Source organism: Pollachius pollachius (genome assembly GCF_949987615.1).
Source record: "Pollachius pollachius genome assembly, chromosome: 7".
Classification (NCBI taxonomy): domain Eukaryota; kingdom Metazoa; phylum Chordata; class Actinopteri; order Gadiformes; family Gadidae; genus Pollachius; species Pollachius pollachius.
Window position 1 is genome coordinate 25,238,808 of NC_136940.1, and position 14,587 is coordinate 25,253,394.

Sequence of the window (14,587 nt, forward strand, 5' to 3'; positions counted from 1 at the left end):
CGTTTACTGGGTGCGCTGCTTTCCGTGTTTGCGGTGGGTCGTTAATAAAGGCAGTCCATAGTCGTGCGGTGTATGGGGCACGGAACTGCATAATTGGTTGAACCTGGGCTCCCGTCTGGTCCTTCCCCTGCTGCTCGCCACAATACAGTCCATGGCAATGTATATAAACGGGGGGGACACATGCATATATGGAACACAAGTTGATAACGATAATGCATACAATACTGGTAAGAAACGATGTTTGTTAATGTATCGCGTATATCATTAAATAGAACCACAGTTACCGCATTTCATATGTGTTCAGTTTTCTTTGCCGAAATTTATTTTAGTATTTCTGAAGTTGTGGAAGAACGCTATTCCATGTGTGAAATAGGCCATATTATTTGGCCATAAACTGGGCCATTTGAAATTCATGTGGTCGTGCATCTCATCGGAGACTGCAAACGCGCTGTCAAAATATCAACTCGTCAGATTCAAATGCGCTCATGGCTTTTAAAGGGGATGGGAGCTGGCACTCTCATTGGTTTATTGCAACTTGCGCCCAAACCACACCTACGTGTAATTAGGCTACATCAGACTAACCCTTTTTAGATTTGCGCCGGGCGCAAGAGTAATTTATGCACTGGTAAAATAGCAACATCGCCATAGAACCGCCCACAAAGCTACTTGCGCTTGCGGCTTCTTACTTGCGCTTCAGACTGTTAAAATAGGGCCCTCTGTGTGATGCTCCTCCTCAGAAGGTTTCAGTAGCTGCTGGTTTATCCTACGGGTCTTGGTGGCCGTGGCGTATTGTCCTATTGGCCAGTTGTTTCCATTGAAGGGGCCTTCACCTGGACCCGCTATATAAACACCTGAACCGCTCTGCTCGGCTTTGGGAGACAGAGAGTGTTAAAGTCTGCGCTCCACTGTGATCAGCATGCTGACCAGGGGTGGAGGCGGTCCGGCCCCGCCCGTAGACTGGTGGGCTGTAGCGCTGAGCTGGAGGCCTCGGGAATTATGGTCAAACTGGTCAAAAAAGTCGTAGTTCTCAGTGGTCCTCAGTCGTTCTCAGTCGTTCTCAGTGGCTCTCAGTGGCCCTCAGTGGCTCTCAGTCGTTCTCAGTCGTTCTCAGTGGTTCTCAGTCGTTCTCAGTCGTTCTCAGTGAGTCACTTCAGTTTTACGCTCCAGCCCAGGGGTTGAGCTGTGGTCCGGTGAAGGGGGGCCTGGTGTGGTGTTCTAACAGACGGGGAGGTAGGACTCTGTCTGACCACCGGCCCTAACCACCACCACCAACTCTAACCCTAAATAATAAGTGGTCTTTCAGTATTACATCAGTCTCTGACTCTGGCCGCTTCTGGTGTCTTTTGTGTGCATGGGCTGAATAGAATCAGACACACACACACACACACACACACACACACACAGTGCCTGGTTTCGTTGCTGGTCTTCAGTTGTGTACAGAGAGGACTGAAGGTAGACGGTGTTCTGAGTTCCTCATGATAGACTCCACCCCCCCCTGCCCCCTCCCCAAACTACCGTTTGATATGTGTCAGAGCACCGTTGTACAGGAAGTCCTGACAGGGTGCATGATGCCTTTAGATTGACATTACTTGTTCATACCTGGTTTTTGCGGCAGAATCTAACACCTTGAGAAGAACATAATGAAAGTCTGGCAGATGTTCCTTATTCCGGTCTCCCTGGCAGGTAGGATTAAGAACTAGACAGCTCTGACATTAAATACATGGGCTTTTTATTCAGTATTATATATTTAAAATGTGTTGCTTTATCTGAATGTCAAAGTAAATTATTAGTTTTCTTTAACTGCGAACATTCATTCAGCTTTTTATCTAGCGATGATTTATTGATGCGTTAACGATTTGTTTTGTGTGGACATGTTAACACATCTCTCTGTCTCTCTCTCTGTCTCTCTCTCACACTCTGTCTCTCTCTGTCTCTCTCTCTCTCATTCTCTCTCGCTCCACTCTTCCAAGTGAGAGCCATGTCGTCAAACTGTACACTCCGGATCCTGGATGAACCCCCAGGCCAGATCAAGGTTCTTCCTGGTGGCCCCCTGGAGCTGCACTACACCGTTACATGCCAGGAAGCGAAGGTGGCCTGCTTCTTCTCCGCCAGTAGTTCAGAAGGAGCCACCATCGACAGAAACTTTACATGCATCAATGAATCCTCTGAGATGAGGTGCAATTACACACTCAGAAATTTCCAAGTCAAGGACAGTGGTTCGTACTATTGTAAATTCTCAATAGACCGACCTACATTATTGCAAGAAGAAAGCGGGAAAACGCGTGTTGTCGGTAAGTGTTAATTCAAAAGTACATATACAATTCAATTAATAAAGTATATCTCTATATCAGTCCAAACAAAGTATGAGATTATAATTTTCCCTCCATTACAGCAGGGAGCGAGATGGAAGTGACTGCAAACCCAGGTGAAGTGAGGGACTGCAAACGTGTGTGTGTGTGTGTGTGTGTGTGTGTGTGTGTGTGTGTGGGGGGGGGGATGTGTAATTCAAAGTTTGAATGTGTAATTCAAACTAAATTGAATTACACATTCAGGTTATTATGTTTGCACTGACGATACTCAAAATTCAAAAGATATTCACCGAACATGAATATGTTGTGAATATCTATATATATCGTTGATTGATTAATGTTCTGCTCAACAGTAACCAGAACCCGGGGTATTAAAGATGTAATGCAGAACAAGACGTTCCTCATCGTCTCTGGAGTGTCTGCGCTCCTCCTCCTCATGCTGGTGGTGATAATCTGTGTTGTTCAGAGAAGAAGGCGAAGGCACAAAGGTATCTGTCATCCTTTAAATCTAAGCCCAATTAGCTATTAGGTCATTTTACAGCCACACTATGTGTGTGTATATATACATACGTATATGTGATATGCATTATGGTGAGCATAACATTAACATCAGCATTAAGTGCCTTTAGCAGACGCTTTTATCCAAAGTGACTTACACTACGATTCAGAAACCAACAGATTTAAAATGGCAACTAGACCTGTATAAAAGTATTTTAAAATTAAATGTAGAGATGAATAAATGGGTCTAACCCAGTCATGCCTTAATGCAGCACCCAGATCCACAAAGACATACTCGCCAGTGCACATGTTCACTACTCCTACTCGATGTGAGCAGTGATCAGATAAAAAGAGAAGAGAAACAGAGAGACAGCCATAAGAGACAATGACAGGAAACCACACGCCATAAAGAGAATGCATATTGCTCCGCTACTGTCCAATACCTCTAGTTTAAAAAACGCTGCACCTTTCATACCTGACTTAAGAACTCTATGCCACTAGATATACTGGAACCTGTGAGCATATCTCTCTGTAACATTGCCTCATTTGAGGGGGACGGGGACGGGGGAAGTATTCCCTCTTTATTTTGAAAGGGTAGATTTGCTCAGTTGTTTTTGTGCCAGTGTCAAAACCGAGTTCGGGTTTTGACACTGGTTTGACAATCTTCGTTCCGTGATTTTATATGATGTTTAGCTTGTTAGTTATTGCGAATATTCTATGTATATATATTTATACTAAGCACAATAGTACGCTTGTTTTGGCATTCAAATGAACTTTGATAACATTTAAGCAAGAAATTTGCCTTTTCGGAATTTGAGATCGTACCCAGCGGCCCAACTGTTCGATAATGATCATCTGTTTCAAATAATCATACTAGGCCTGCATCTTTTTTGCTTGGTTTTGCTTAAGAGATGACCTGCCCCATTTATGGTAACACCCGTCCACCATCGGCGACCAGCAGGCAGCAAACCAGCAAACCCGACACTCTGGTGGCCAGCAGAGTCCCCCCACAGGCCCAGACACCCCTGAAGGCAAAGTGTCAAGATGTCCCTGAGCAAGACACCTCACCCTAACTGCTTCCCACGAGTTGGCTGTCGCCTTGCATGGTTGACACCGCCGTCGGTTTGAATGTGTGAATGAATAGTTAAAAAAAAAAAAATATATATATATATAGCATTATTCTCTCACCTCACAGTGTATTTAATAGCTGATATGTGTTTATACAGGACCAAATGTTGGTATAGTGTTTATTTAACATTTAATGTTTATTTCGCATTTACAATATTTAATTAATATTTTTGGTACAATATTTGGTCCTTACTTAATTTGGCTGTAGTTGAAATAGGTCTTGGATAATTGTTATGTGGTGTTGGGATTTCTTCTCTTTTTGCGCCTGTATGTGGAAAACCCTTCAAACAGAGCTTTGGAATGTAGCGTTTGCATGATTTACTCTTTTGAGTGTCTCACTGTGCGCTAGATGTATATAATAAATGTCAACTACTTTTGAAAAAAATTGTAAAAGTCCATTACAGACATGATGAGATGATAACTGAGAGTCTGTACCCCTGAAGGTCTTTACCGCTGAGGGTCTGACTGTACCCCTGAGAAGGTCTGTACTACACAGTACCTTAGGGCTGGGTATCGCTGGGTACCGATACCAATAGAGTGCTTCATTCTATACTTTATTCTTTCTACTACACTCGATAGCCATTAAGTGAGGGAAGGAATCGGTTGCTTTAAAGGACAGGCGTGGCGTCTCGGCCCCCTGAACAGCCAGCTCCGACAGACACTCCGCGCTCGACTTCGCCGCCACAGACTTTATGGGTTGTAGCTGCTGCGGTTATGCGCCAATCACACTGCGCTAGGTAGAAGATCAGCTTGCGGTGATTGGTGTGTGTTTGCCATTATAGACTCCACCCCCCCCCCCCCCCCACACACACACACTCTTACCGTTTGATGCGGGCCAGGGCGCAGTCGCACAGGAAGTCCTGACAGGGTGCACGATGCCTTTAGAGTGACATATGTTCATACCTGATGTTTGCGGCAGAAGCTAACAACTTGAGAAGAGCACAATGATAGTCTGGGAGATTTTCCTTATTCCAGTCTCCCTGGCAGGTAGGATTAAGAACTAGACCGCTCTGACATTAAATACATGAGCTTTTTATTCAGTATTATATATAAAAGTGTTGATTTATCTGAATCTCAAAAGTAAATTATTGTTTTCCTTTAACTGCGAACATTCATTCATGTCTTTTTATCTAGGTATCTATGTTGACATGTAAAATCTCTCTCTCTGTCTCTCTCTCTCTATCGGTCTCTGTCTCTTTCTCTCTCACTCTGTCTCTCTGACTCTCTCTCTCTCTCTCTAACTCAACTCTTCCCAGTGACAGCCATGTCGTTGAATTGTACACCCCAGTTCCTGGATAAACCCTCAGGCCAGATTACGGTTCTTCGTAATTCCTCCCTGACTCTGTTCTGCAGCGGTACATGTCAGGAAGGAACCAAGAGTAACAGACTCATGGTGACCTGGCACTTCTCTGCCATTGATTCAAAAAGATCCAACAGCAACAGAATCTCTAAATGCCAAAATGGACCCTCTGAGGAAAATATGTGGTGCAATTACACTATAATAAATGTCCAAGACAAGGACAGTGGATTGTACTATTGCAAAGTAACATTAGACCGACCTATATTATTGCAAGTCGATTCCATTGGAACTCGCATTGTTGTCGGTAAGTGGTTACTTAAAAGTATATATACAATGCAATCAATACATTATATGCAAGTGTCTGCAATATCTTTATTTGAGTCCAAATAAGAAGTATGACATAATTTCCCCTCAACAACAGGGAACGAGATGGATAATTTAGTGACTGCAAACCCAGGTGAAGAGAGGGACTGCAGACGTGTGTGCATGCGTTTGTGTGTGTGTGTGTGTGCGGGGTTGTGTTCGTCTGCGTAACGTTCAGCATGGTGTGTATTGAACTAAATTGAATTACACATTCAGGTTATTTTGTTTGCATTGACGATACTCAAAATTCAAAAAAGACATTCACCGTGTTTTTAATGAATTGAATTCCCAAATACGAATATATTGTGAATATATATCTATATATATATATATATATATATATATCGTTGACCTATTTATGATCTGCTCCACAGGAACTAAAACCCCAGGTTTTATAGATGTGATTCAGAGCATGACGTTCCTCATCGTCTCTGGAGTGTCTGCGCTCCTCCTCATCATGCTGGTGGTGATGATCTGTGTTGTTCAGAGAAGAAGGCGAAGGCAAAAAGGTATCCGTCATCCTTTAAATCTAAGCCCAATTAGTTTGCTTTATTAGGTCATTTTACAGCCCGCTATGTGTGTATACACACACCATACATACAATATATGTGATATGCAATATGGTGAGTTTATACTCACCATATTGCATATCACATATACACATACATGCATACATACATTTGCATTAACATTTAGTGCCTTTAGCAGACGCTTTTATCCAAAGCGACTTACACTAAGTACATATAAGTAAAACAATATATCGCTGTCGGTAAATATTATCACAAGACTTTGAATAATTGACTGAAGTATTTCACAAACTACACCAGAGCAAATTAACATGTTTACTGGTAGAAAATAATAACATGGCACAATTTTGGGGGACAGTGGCGGGGGGGAAGTATCCCCTCCTTATTTTGAAATGGTAATTTGCTCAGTTGTTTCTCTTGTACCAGTGTCAAACCCAATTCGGGACAAATATGGAGCGAAACTGCTTGCGACTGCTTGTATAAAAATCACAAGTTAACGTTCTGAAACTTGGCAGGGACATGAAGCCGTATGTGGCTATCGCAGCGGCAGAGAGCTCATGCTAAAATGATGAGAAGCTGGCAATGCAGAGGCTCGTCAGAAAGCAACATACAAGCTTCAGGAATTATATTTCAGCGGGTAGAGAGCCTCAATTAATGATCACATAAAATGTTTGATTGTTAAGTTGGTCCACAAGTGGAAAGGCAGTAGTTTCCCTAGTGATGGGTCGGTTGCGAACAAGCCGGTTCTAAGAGCCGGCTCCTTTAAATGAGCAATTGGAGTCGGCTCCCGACAGCGAGCCATTATTTATTTATGTATTTTTTTTTATCATAAAGTTTGCCTAGGCAGAATGATATTTAGATCTCCGCGCTACAGGTGCTCCGTGCATGCTCTGCGTGTGTGCAGCGAGCGACTGTCAGGCACATGCATGCAACCAACAAGTGTGGATGGACAAGGATCATACCCTTAAGCAAGCAGCGAGGGGCGGGGATGCACGTTGCGCTCATATGCAATGAAAACAATCGGCTACAGCAATTGATTGATATTATTGATATTTTTACTTTTGAATACTGATAGGATGTATTGAATAATGTAAGTGATATATAGGCCTACACATACAAATCATGAGTCAAAACGGGTTACATTTGGCTGAATTATAAAAGGTATAGCCATAATTTTCCTTAATTCAGTTCACGTCGGTCAGTTCGCCAAGAAGAATCGTTCAGTTCGTTCGTTCGTTGGTTCAGTCGAGTTTCCGGTAGCAGTGAATCGAATCATGGAATGCACGGTTCTCAGCTGAGTCAGTCAGACTCAGCTCCTCCCTTGTACTTGTTCTCAAACGATCGTGGAAGTCGGTCATCAATCAACATTACGGATGTAGTTGATTATTGGATGTTTAACATATCAGCAGGATAATAGACTTGATTTACCATGAAAGAGCGAGCAGATTGACGAGACATTCAAATATTTGATTAATCTGGCATGACACAGACAGTACAAAGATAGCATGCATTTACCATTTCACTGAAATTGATTCGCACTGAACAGCGAGTCAGCAACTCAGCGACTAGTGGGTCTGGGAGGAGTCGAGACTGAGAACGAAGGAGACGAATGAGAGAGAAGAATCAGATCGGTTCGTTCTTGTTTAAGATTCGTTCATTCGAACTGATTCGGTCGCGAACGACCCATCACTAATAACCGTATAAGTGGTAATATGAAGAGTCATTTGGGAGCCGAAAGAGCCGGCTCTTGTTGGTGAGCTGATCCAAACGACCCGACTCCCTCAAAGGGCCGAAATTCCCGTCACTACCAATAACTGCTCTAAAATTGTAACTTTTCGGCATATTATTTTCTGAAGGCCTACCACGTCAACTGAGTTTCTGTCTGCGAAAACAAACAAGATGGCTGACATTTATGTTATTATCAGTGGAAAATGCAATATTTCGATATAGATGCGGCATTAAATAGGTTTTGATAACATTTCAAGCGAGAAATGTGGATTTTATTTTCATAATCTTCGCTCCTGATTTGATATGATGTTTAGTTTGTTAGTTATTACGAATATTCTTTCAGGTCTGGCCAGATAATTGTTAGAATACAACATTTTCTATTGTATCTATGGTGGCTGTTATGGACGCTGCTCCCCCTCGAAACCAAACATGGCTGATTGTATATATATTTACACTAAGCACAATAGTATGATTGTTTTGGCATTCAAATGCACTTTGATAACATTTGAGAAAGAAATTTGCCTTTTCGGAATTTGAGGTCGTACCCAGCTGCCCAACTGTTCGATAATGATCATCTGTTTCAAATAATCATAATAGGCCTGCATCTTTGGTGCCGATGGGTACCGATACCAATAGAGTGCTTCATTCTATACTTAATTATTATTGGTTTTCCTTAAGAGATGACCTGCCCCATTTATGGTAACACCCGTCCACCATCGGCGACCAGAAGGCAGCAAACCAGCAAACCCGACACTCTGGTGGCCAGCAGAGTCCCCCCACAGGCCCAGACACCCCTGAAGGCAAAGTGTCGATGTCCCTGAGCAAGACACCTCACCCTAATGCCTCGTGCCCTCTGCACCGTCAGTCAAATGACGTTGGAAGGCGTGGCTGACGGTTGGGGGAGCTTTCCAGGGTCGTCAGAGCCCGAGGAATGTGTCACAGTGCTTACATTTGCATACGCGATCTGATTGGATGACGGATCCGCCGCTGCCAATATTTGGTCCTTACTTAATTTGGCTGTAGTTGAAATAGGCCTTGGATAATTGTTATGTGGTGTTCGGATTTCTTTTCTTTTTGCGCCTGTATGTGGAAAACCCTTCAAACAGAGCTTTGGAATGTAGCGTTTGCATGATTTACTCTTTTGAGTGTCTCACTGTGCGCTAGATGTATATAATAAATGTCAACTACTTTTGAAAAAATGTGTAAAAGTTCATTCCAGACATGACCAGATGATAACTGAGAAAGTCTGTACGCCCTGAGAAGGTCTGTACGCCTGAAGGTCTGTACTCCTGAAGGTCTTTACCGCTGAGGGTCTGACTGTACCCCTGAGAAGGTCTGTACTACACAGTACCTTAGGGCTGGGTATCGCTGGGTACCGATACCAATAGAGTGCTTCATTCTAAACTTAATTCTTTCTACTACACTCGATAGCCATTAAGTGAGGGAAGGAATCAGTTGCTTTAAAGGACAGGCGTGGCGTCTCGGCCCCCTGAACAGCCAGCTCCGGCAGACACTCCGCGCTCGACTTCGCCGCCACAGACTTTATGGGTTGTAGCTGCTGCGGTTATGCGCCAATCACACTGCGCTAGGTAGAAGATCAGCTTGCGGTGATTGGCTGCGAGCAAAATCCTACAAATACAAAGTGATTCAAAAAGTATAGAATGCATTTAGTCCAGCCTTCGCGGTTTCGTAATTTGTGGTTTTTGAAACCGTATAACGTCATTAAGTGTTACTTCGAAAGCCTACGACTGAACGTCTATCTTTGATCCAAAGACGGAGACTATTCCCAATAAGATGATCCGAATAAATATCGAGGATATCCCGTTCACAGAGGCAGTCAGGAAACTACTGGCGGAGAACTTGCAGGGGCAGGAGGAAGAGAGGGCACAGAAGGAGGAGAAGGGACAGCAGGAAAATAAGGGACAGCAGGAGAAGAAAGGCACAGGAGGAGAAGTCCCGGCAGGAGAGGAAACAGGCTGAGGAGAAGAGGGAGCAGAGGAGGCAGCTGGAGAAGACAATACGAACAAAGTGATTTTAAATGCCACCCTGGCCTACGTTAAAGTTGAACTTGATGACATCTATTGTGAAGTACAATTTTTAAAAGTACTTGTTAAACATACTTTTAATCAAGCACAGAAATTAAACGTATACTTGTGATCACTTCCGTATGCTTAAATTGTATTTGTAATACACTAAAGTATGCACATTTTTCAAATGGTAAAGTCTGTACCCCTGAGAAGGTGGGTCTGTTACCCGACATATTTCAACATAGAAGTATATATATATGTGTGTGTGTGTGTGTGTGTTTTTGAAGACATTACTACACAGCATGTTTTTTCAAACACACAAACACAGACATATACTCAGAAACGCCGGACGCCAACCTCAGGCTGAAGTTATCAGAATGCGATGGCGTGTGTTGCTGTGGCGGAGCCGGATCTGGCTCACACACACACACACACACACACACACACACACACACACACACACACAGACAGACATGCATAATGCTTTGTTTTGTGGACCTCTCTTCGGTTGGGGTCATCTCTACCATGTCTAATGGTAAACCCATTGTCACACAGGAAGTTCGTTTTTTGCACAGCATGATACAGTTTTTGCACAGCATGATACATTTAGAGGACAAGAGGTTAACACCTTGTACAGCATGAAAGTCTGATATTCCCTATTCTAGTCAATCTGTGTGTGTGTGTGTGTGTGTGTGTGTGAGATAATATGTGGGGGGTTGTGTGGCGTGGTTGTGTGGGAGGGCTTGTGTAGGACATTTAATTGTGTATTTACAAGAACAATAAAATGTTTCCCATAACAGTACAAGGAAGACATACCAAAAGGTATAGTGACTGTGTGTGTGTGTGTGTGTGTGTGTGTGTTTGGTGTGCGTGCGTGCGTGCGTGCGTGTGTGTGTTTGTGTGTGTGCTGATAGTGATGATCTGGGATGTCGAGAGAAAAAGGCCAGAACAAAGGGGTCTCTGTCATCCTTTTAATCTAAGTCAAATTGAATTAACTATATTCTGCTAATCTTCTTGACGGCTCCCGTCTCGATGAAGTCTCTCTCCTTCACTACTCCCCACCGTGTACTAGGCCTACTCGTAGTCACTGAAAGAGATGTCAGCTTAATCATCATCTCTATTCTGCTAGACGGAGATAATGGGACCGGTAAGGAGGGGCCAACTGTGTTTCTGAAGAGCATGGCCTAACGAAAAGAGAAGTGATTTGTTTCAACGTTATACTTTTCTTTTGTCTTTGTGTTTGTTTTAATGTGAGGTGTTCCTCATGTGCTAACCATGGGACCCCCTAGAGAGGATTCCTGTGGAGAACTTCGCTCTTCAAGGAGACGAGAAGACCAAACAGCTCGACTTATAACCTTATTCAATCTGACCGTATAGTACCGAATGGGCTGCTCCTTTTTACATTGATTTCCCATTTGATTTATTTTCTATTGCAATTACATTTTTATAATATTGTGCCTTCTTATTTTGGCTGTTATAGTATATGTCGTATCCATAGTCCTATAGGTTCTAATCTACGCTATCACTGGTTTAACTGTTTTGCTCACTGTGGACACCAGAGGGCGTGGTCCGGACAATTAAAAGAGTAAGAGCGAATATTCCTTTAAATATACCATAAATAATATGCGAAATTATGAAACAACGTAAAATGGCTACCTAAAAGTTCCCTTGTTGATATCTGAATTGCATTTCTGGCAATATTTTGTGTTCATGGTACTATATATGTGCCTATATAATAAATCGCAGCCTATTCAATAAATTAAGAATGCAAAAAAAAGTAAATTCCCGACTTGCTAATCCAAAAAAAGAGAGAACGTTATCCTGTAGAAAACTATAATGTAGGGTGTTTGGCCTCTGGCCTATGCATTAGCAATGGATTACCAAAAAAGGTAATTTATCTATCTATTTATCAGAAAAAAAAGATGGAAAGCCACATGCACTTGAATCTGGATTATTGTTTAATTTGATCGTCATTTATTCATTCGTTTAATAATTGTCTTTATTTGTAGACGGCGGAGAAGAAGGGAGTATTTTGAACAGTGACGCGTCACGTGACCCGTGCTCTCCAGGTACAACCTTTTTTAATTGGTCGGTACAGCAGAGGGAAGAGCCGCAGCTCTGAACGGGAATACGTTCTGACCGGGGAGATCTTCCGTGGATTCAGCAGGTGGAAAACAGATCACAGCGATTCTGAATCCAAGAACTCAGGCCTGGAAATGATTGTGGTAAGTGGGTTAAACAAGTCTTACATTTACCATGTCGGTGTTGGGGTTATGGTTAGTGTTGCTCACCGTACGAGTTAAGCGCTTATTGTTGGTGCCGAAGCTTTCCGGTAAGCTCTGGTTCCGGAGCGTCCTCCGTACAGGTCGAGAGAGCGCACTTCCACAGCGGGACTGTGGTTCTGATCTGAGATGACAGACCGTCCTAATAGTGATCTTAGTGTAGAAGCTGAACAATGCAGGGTTCTGTCTACTGGAGCAGCCTACTGTTAGTGGCACCGCGAGTAATTCTGTCCGCTCCAGAAACCTGGAATCCGTTTCCTATTTATAATTACACAGTAGTCATAACAATTATTCCATTTCAGAAATCGAAGTTTAATTAATAGCCTACTTTCAGTAACTTTAAACGGACAGCTATCAAAGAGGATAAGGTTACTTGTAAACTAAAGTATATTATTATATTTTCCAAATTATAGCATTAGAGTATTTGATTTGCATTGCACGTGGCGTCATATTTACCATATATATACATTGCATTATGGATCAGTGGAAGAGATACAATATTGGAAAATTTGAATTTGTTCCTGTGGTGGCCAGCTGTTGTGGCCTCGGCGGGGTTTGATCTCCGTGGTTTGACCTGATGACCCGAACCTCAAGGCAGTGACCCGGCCTCCCTCATCGGGCGGACAGGGGCAGGGGCATCGGGGAAGATCTGAAACATGAACTGTCTTTCAAATCCGTGCAGTTGGCCAATGGCGGTGGGGTTTGTTTACCCAAAGCCCAACCTTATTTGTGACCCGTACCTGTTAGTTACAGTGAGCCTCCATTTGAAGCGTTTTTCCACGTTGTTGTAGGTGCAGTGCTTTTGTTGTGCTACAGAGCAGAGATAATAAGAACCAGGTTGGGCCTAGCTTCCCTTAGCTCCTTGGTCACTTTGTGAGTGTGTTGGATATACAGTATATGTATATTTATGTATCTTTGTCGTATGCATTTGTTTTGTGACCAAAGCGTCTCAAAGTTTTTGAAGCAAAAGAATCCCACGATCTACATTGTCGTGTACATGAACCACTGTGACTACCTAGGAAACAACACAGCTCTCACGTGTTTTATTTCAGCTGGTTCAACCCATCCCACACCTCCATAAAAAACAAAAAATGACCAGGTTATGTCTCCCCTTGAGCAGCAGAACTATGGTTTTTAGACCTGCACTGAAAACCTATTCTTGCTGCCAAACTGGATTGTATTTTCCACTCAGTCTCCAAAACAAGTCAGTGAGTGTCGCAGGACGGCGGGTCCGAAGGGAACACTGCAGCAACCGGCTCTCTGCTGGGGCGTCTGCTCTGAGTACGACGGCCTGCAGCAGGGGCAGGGGCTGGGGTTGGTCAGTCTGCAGGCAGAGTGGATCCCAGGCACCCAGGCCTGAGCACAATGTGTCACTGTGACACATTGGGTTTAGTGAAACTACCCAAAACAAGCAGCCCTTGTTTCTGTTCGCTAGATAGCAGATAGCGGTTTGAGTACCTTGGTTCAGCCAGCGGCCCTCCGGGTTAATGAGTTGTGGAAGAGGGAGGGTTGGTACGTTCCAAAGCCTAGAGCAAGGGGGATCCGCTGTAGTCGCTGTAGGCAGTCCAAGGATCTCTCTGGGGGTGTGGCTGTAAGCGTTCCTCTGGCTTTACCCCGGAGACCAAGGGTGTTCTGTGCATCGGAAAAAAAAACATAGGGCCTGAGAGAGAGAGAGAGAGAGAGAGAGAGAGAGAGAGAGAGGAGAGAGAGAGAGAGAGAGAGAGAGAGAGAGATGAGAGAGAGAGATGAGAGAGAGAGAGAGAGAGAGAGAGAGAGAGAGAGAGAGAGAGAGAGAGAGAGAGAGAGAGAGAGAGAGAGAGAGAGAGAGAGAGATAACGACAACGACTACTGTTCGTCCACATAACGAACAGTAGTCGTTATGTGGAGACTATTGTTCTGTTTACTAAACTTATGTTACAGATTTCATGATTCATTAATATATTTTAAATAATACTTCTTCTACTTATAATGCAGTGTATCTTTTCAAATTAATCGAGTAAAGTCTTTACTGTAATTACTCATAGACAAATATACAATTTGCATATTCACTTAAAACGAGTTCAGGAGGCAGTTGGATCTCCGAAACACTCGTCAGCTAGAGGCAGTGTTGATTGGCCAGTCAGCAAGTGGACTTCCAAACAAAACAAGCCTGGTCCCAAATTTGTTATGTACAAATGTGTGTGTGCCCGACTTTGTGTATAACTGGTCCACAGTAGTGTGTTCAATGTCTAATCTCCAAGCAGGTTTGGCTGGATGTACTGGAAATTGTATTGTTTTTGTTCAAAAGAAATGCACAATTGGATTTTCAAACTACTTTTTCTGTTGCATTCTCTCTGCATAGGCAGATGGTGTTTCATTGTGTCGTCAAACGTACTGTAAGCACAATGCTTGAAAAAATATATTATATATAGAATTGATTAAAAAA

The 14,587-nt window shown here is 43.1% G+C and overlaps 1 long non-coding RNA gene across 1 annotated transcript; it reads left to right on the top strand.

The window, feature by feature from the left end:
* Positions 1–1,550: 1,550 nt before the first annotated feature.
* LOC307077980 lies at positions 1,551–12,384 on the top strand. The gene is made up of 10 exons (XR_013811965.1): positions 1,551–1,683; positions 1,971–2,291; positions 2,393–2,425; positions 2,663–2,797; positions 3,717–4,922; positions 5,192–5,539; positions 5,657–5,692; positions 5,973–6,107; positions 11,136–11,465; positions 11,890–12,384. It is a non-coding gene; the product is annotated as an uncharacterized lncRNA (long non-coding RNA).
* Positions 12,385–14,587: the final 2,203 nt, after the last annotated feature.